This window comes from Arachis hypogaea, chromosome 17 (genome assembly GCF_003086295.3).
Source record: "Arachis hypogaea cultivar Tifrunner chromosome 17, arahy.Tifrunner.gnm2.J5K5, whole genome shotgun sequence".
Taxonomy (NCBI): Eukaryota; Viridiplantae; Streptophyta; class Magnoliopsida; order Fabales; family Fabaceae; genus Arachis; species Arachis hypogaea.
Window position 1 is genome coordinate 104354393 of NC_092052.1, and position 6200 is coordinate 104360592.

At 39.7% G+C, this 6200-nt stretch overlaps 1 non-coding gene across 1 annotated transcript; it reads left to right on the plus strand.

Moving 5' to 3' along the window:
• The first annotated feature begins 5375 nt into the window (after window positions 1-5375).
• Window positions 5376-5483, plus strand: LOC112767593 (small nucleolar RNA R71). The gene has a single exon (XR_003185035.1). It is a non-coding gene; the product is annotated as a small nucleolar RNA R71 (small nucleolar RNA).
• Window positions 5484-6200: the final 717 nt, after the last annotated feature.

Genomic DNA, 6200 nt, shown 5'->3' on the forward strand with positions numbered 1-6200 from the left:
ATAAAATAGGATAGAAATACTTATGTAATTCATTGGTGAAAATTTCAGATAAGCGTATGGAGATGCTTTTATTCCTTCTGAACCTCTGCTTTCCTACTGCTTTCATCCAATCACTCATACTCCTTTCCATGGCAAGCTGTATGTTGGGCATCACCGTTGTCAATGGCTACACCCCGTCCTCTTAGTGCAAATGGTCCAAAATGTGCTGTCACCGCACGGCTAATCATCTGTCGGTTCTCGATCCTGCTGGAATAGGATTCAGTAATACTTTTGCGTCTGTCACTACGCCCAGCACTGGCGAGTTTGAAGATCGTCACAGCCATCCCTTCCCAGATCCTACTCGGAATACCACAGACAAGGTTTAGACTTTTCGGACCTCAAGAATGGCCGCCAATAATTCTAGCCTATACCACGAAGACTCTGATCGTAAATCAGGAGGCTAAGAGATATGCATTCAAGCTTGCTTTCATGTAGAACGGAAGTGTTTGTCACGCACGGATTCATAAGTGAGAATGGTGATGAGCGTCACATAAATATCACATTCATCATGTTTTTGTATGCGAATGAATATCTTAGAGAAGAAATAGGCTTGAGTTGAATAGAAAAACAGTAGTACTTTGCATTAATTCATGAGGAACAGCAGAGCTCCACACCTTAATCTATGGTGTGTAGAAACTCTACCGTTGAAAATACATAAGAACAAGGTCCAGGCATGGCCGAATGGACAGCCCCCTAAACGTCAAAGGAAAAACGTTCCAAAGATCTAAAAATGATCCAAAGATGTGAAATAAATCACTAAAAGTAGTTTTTATACTAAACTAGTAACTAAGGTTTACAAAAATGAGTAAATGATGCAGAAATTCACTTCCGGGCCCACTTGGTGTGTGCTTGGGCTAAGCATTAAAGCTTTCATGTGTAGAGGTCTTTCTTGGAGTTAAACGCCAGTTTGTAACCTATTTCTGGCGTTTAACTCTGCTTTGCAACCTGTTTCTGGCGTTTAACTCCAGAATAGGACAGAAAGCTGGTGTTGAACGCCAGTTTGTATCGTCTAAACTCAGGCAAAGTATGAACTATTATATATTGCTGGAAAGCCCTGGATGTCTACTTTCCAATGCAATTGAGAGCGCGCCATTTGGGCACATGTAGCTCCAGGAAATCTACTTTAAGTGCAGGGAGGTCAAAATCCAACAGCATCTGCAGTCATTCTTCAGCCTCTGAATCTGATTTTTGCTCAAGTCCCTCAATTTCAGCCAAAAATTACCTAAAATCACAAAAAAACACACAAACTCATAGTAAAGTCTAGAAATGTGATTTTTATTTAAAAACTAATAAAAATACTAAAAACTAACTAAATCATACTAAAAACTATGTAAAAATAATGCCAAATAGCGTATAAATTATCCGCTCATCACAACACCAAACTTAAATTGTTGCTTGTCCCCAAGCAACTGAAAATCAAGTAGGATAAAAAGAAGAGAATATAATATAAATTCCAAAATATCAATGAAACTTAGCTCCAATCAGATGTGCGGGACTAGTAGCTTTTTGCCTCTGAACAGTTTTGGCATCTCACTTTATCCTTTGAAGTTCAGAATGATTGGCATCTATAGGAACTCAGAATTCAGATAGTGTTATTGATTCTCCTAGTTCAGTATGTTGATTCTTGAACACAGCTATTTTATGAGTCTTGGCCGTGGCCCTAAGCACTTTGTTTTCCAATATTACCACCGGATACATAAATGCCACAAACACATAATTGGGTGAACCTTTTCAGATTGTGACTCTTCTTTGCTAGAGTCCCCAATTAGAGGTGTCCAGGGTTCTTAAACACACTCTTTCTAATTTGGATCACGAATTTAACCGCTCAGTCTCAAGCTTTTAACTTGACACCTTCACGGCACAAGCACATGGTTAGGGACAGCTCGGTTTAGCCGCTTAGGCCAGGATTTTATTCATTTGGGCCCTCCTATCCACTGATGCTCAAAGCCTTGGATCCTTTCTATTACCCTTGCCTTTTGGTTTAAAGGGTTACTGGCTTTTTTCTCTTGCCTTTTGGTTTAAAGAGCTCTTGACTTTTTCTGCTTGCTTTTCTTTTTCTTTTTCTTTCTTTTATATATATATATATTCGCCAATTTTCTTTTCTTTTTTTTTGCAAGCTTTTCTCTATTCACTGCTTTTTCTTGCTTCAAGAATCATTTTTATGATTTTTCAGATCATCAAATAACATTTCTCCTTTTTCATCATTCTTTCAAGAGCCAACAATTTTAACATTCATAAACAACAAATTCAAAAGACATATGCACTGTTCAAGCATTCATTCAAAAAACAAAAAGTATTGTCACCACATCAAAATAATTAAACTAATTTCAAGGATGAATTCGAAATCATGTACTTCTTGTTCTTTTGTGATTAAAAATATTTTTCATTTAAGAAAGATGATGGATTCATAGGACATTCATAGCTTTAAGACATAGACACTTAGATACTAGTGATCATGTAGTAAAGACACAAACATAAATAAAACATAAGGTTCAAAAATTGAAAAACAAGAAAATTAGAACAAGGAGATTAAGGAATGGGTCCACCTTAGTGAGGGTGGCGTCTTCCTCTTCTTGAAGAACCAATGGTGCTCTTGAACTTCTCTATGTCTCTTTCTTGCCTTTGTTGCTTCATCCCTAGTGATTTTGGTGCTCCTATCCTTAGTTGCTCCTAATAGTTGTGTGGAGAAAAATGTATCCCTTGAGGTATCTCAGGGATTTCTTGGTGAGGGAATACCTCATGCTCTTGTTGAGGTCCATGAGTGGGCTCTCTTGTTGTGCAGTCAAATGCTCTACTACTGAACTATGGACCCTTGAGATGAATCTCTCCATCTCCCATGACTCGGAGGTGGAAGCTTTTGTCTTCCCTTTTCTCTTTCTAGAGGTTTCTCCGGCCTTAGGTGCCATAAATGGTTATGGAAAAACAAAAAGCAATGCTTTTACCACACCAAACTTAAAAGGTTTGCTCGTCCTCGAGCAAAAGAAGAAAGAAAGTAGTAGAAGAAGAAGAAAATGGAGGAGATGGAGGGAGAGAGTGTATTCGGCCAAGGGGGAGAAGTGGTGGTTATAATGTGTGAAAATGGAATAGTGTTGAGGGGTTTATATGGGGAAGAGTGGATGGATGTGAGTGGTTAAGGGTATTTGGGGAAGAGGAATGGAGGTGATTGGTGAAGGGTATTTGGGGAAGAGAGTTATGAAAATGTGTGAAGAGGAGAGAAGAAGAGGTGGGGTAGGTGGGGATCCTGTGGGGTCTACAGATCGAGTGGGGTCAAGGACTTAGCATCCCTGCTCCAATTAGGCCTGCAAAACGCCCTTAGAATGCATGTGTGGTGTTAAACGCCAGCTTGCTGCTTGTTTCTGGCGTTTAACGCCAATTCTATGCTCTGTTCTGGCGTTAAACGCCGGTCTGGTACTTCTTTCTGGTGTTTAACGCCAGCTTGATGCTTCTTTCTGGGGTTAAACGCCAGCTTAATGCTTCTTACTGGCGTTTAAACGCCAGTAAGCTCTTCCTCCAGAGTGAGCTGTTTTTAATGCTGATTTTCATTCTATTTTTGATTTTTCAGTTTTTTTGTGACTTCACATGATCATCAACCTAAAGAAAATATAAAATAGTAATGGAAAATAAATAGATATAATTAAATAACATTGGGTTGCCTCCCAACAAGCGCTTCTTTAATGTCAATAGCTTGACAGTGAGCTCTCATGGAGCCTTACAGATGTTTAGAGCATTGTTGGGACCTTCCAACACCAAACTTCGAGTTTGACTGTGGGGGGCTTTGGTTGAATCTGCGGTGAGAGAAGCTTTTCATGCTTCCTCTCCATGGTTACAGAAGGAGAACCTTGAGTCTTAAATACAAGGTAGTCCTCATTCAGTTGAAGGACCAACTCTCCTCTGTCCACATTAATCACAGCTTTTGCTGTGGCTAGGAAGGTTCTTCCAAGGATGATGGATTCATCTTCATCCTTCCCAGTGTCTAGGATTATGAAATCAGTAGAGATGTAAAGGCCTTCAACCTTTACTAACAAGTCCTCTACTAATCCATAAGCCTGTTTCATTGATTTGTTTACCATCTCTAGTGAGATTCTTGCAGCTTGTACCTCACAGATTCCCAGTTTCTCTATTACAGAGAGTGGCATGAGGTTTATCCCTGACCCAAGGTCACACAGAGCCTTCTCAAAAGTCATGGTGCCTATAGTACAAGGTATGAAGAACTTTCCGGGATCCGGTTTCTTCTGAGGCAATGTCTGCCTTATCAATGTACTTAGTCCATTGGTGAACAAGGGGGGTTCATCCTCCCAAGTATTATTACCAAATAAACTGGCATTCAACTTCATGATGGCTCCTAGATATTTAGCAACCTGCTCTTCAATGATGTCTTCATCCTCTTCAGAGGAAGAATAGTCATCAGAGCTCATGAATGGTAAAAGGAGGTTCAATGGAATCTCTATGGTCTCTAGATGAGCCTCAGATTCCTTTGGTTCCTCAAAGGGAAATTCCTTATTGGTCAGTGAATGTCCCAGGAGGTCTTCCTCACTAGGATTCATGTCCTCCTCCTCCTCTCTGGGTTCGGCCACACCAAGTAAGGTTATGGCCTTGCACTCTCTTTTTGGATTTTCTTTTGTATTGCTTGGGAGAGTACTAGGAGGAGTTTCAGTGACCCTTTTACTCAGCTGGCCCACTTGTGCCTCTAAATTTCTGATGGAGGACCTTGTTTCATTCATGAAACTTAGAGTGGTCTTAGATAGATCAGAGACTATATTTGCTAAGCTAGATGGATTCTGCTCAGAATTCTCTGTCTGTTGCTGAGAGGATGATGGAAAAGGCTTGCTATTGCTAAACCTGTTTCTTCCACCATTATTAAAGCCTTGTTGAGGCTTTTGTTGATCCTTCCATGAGAAATTTGGATGATTTCTCCATGAGGGATTATAGGTGTTTCCATAGGGTTCTCTCATGTAATTCACCTCTAGTATTGCAGGGTTCTCAGGATCATAAGCTTCTTCTTCAGAAGGTGCCTCTTTAGTACTGTTGGATGCAGCTTGTAATCCATTCAGACTCTGAGAAATCATATTGACTTGCTGAGTCAATATTTTATTCTGAGCCAATATGGCATTCAGAGTATCAATTTTAAGAACTCCCTTCCTCTGAGGTGTCCCATTACTCACAGGATTCCTTTCAGAAGTGTACATGAACTGGTTATTTGCAACCATGTCAATGAGTTCCTGAGCTTCTGCAGGCATTTTCTTTAGGTGAATGGATCCACCTGCAGAATGGTCCAATGACATCTTAGATAATTCAGACAGACCATCATAGAATATATCCAGGATGATCCATTCTGAAAGCATGTCAGAAGGACACTTTTTGGTCAGTTGCTTGTATCTCTCCCAAGCTTCATAGAGGGATTCACCTTCTTTCTATTTGAAGTTTTGAACATCCACTCTAAGCTTGCTAAGCTTTTGAGGAGGAAAGAACTTGGCTAAGAAAGCCGTGACCAGCTTATCCCAAGAGTTCAGGCTATCTTTAGGTTAAGAGTCCAACCATATTCTAGCTCTGTCTCTTACAGCAAACGGGAAAAGCATAAGCCTGTAGACCTCCGGATCAACCCATTGGTCTTAACAGTCTCACAGATTTGCAAGAATTCAGTTGAGAACTGAAAATGATCTTCTGATGGAAGTCCATGAAACTTGCAATTCTGTTGCATAAGAGAAACTAATTGAGGCTTTAGCTCAAAATTGTTTGCTCCAATGGCAGGGATTGAGATGCTTCTTTCATGGAAGTTAGAATTTGGTGCAGTAAAGTCACCAAGCATCTTCCTTGCACCTCCACCATTGTTATTGGTTTCGGCCATCTCTACTTCTTTTTCGAAAATTTTAGTAAAGTTCTCTTCAGAGTGTTGTGTTTTAGCTTCTCTTAGCTTCCTCTTCAGAGTCCTTTCAGGTTCCGGATCAGCTTCAACAAGAATGTTCTTATCCTTGCTCCTGCTCATGTGAAAAAGAAGAGAACAGAAAATATGGAATCCTCTATGTCACAGTATAGAGATTCCTTTATGTGAGTAGAAGAAGAGGAGAATAGAAGAAGGAGAAGAGAAAAATTTGAAAATTAATTAAAATAAAATAAAAATATTTTTGTTTTTAGATTAAATATTAATTAGAATTCGAAAATTA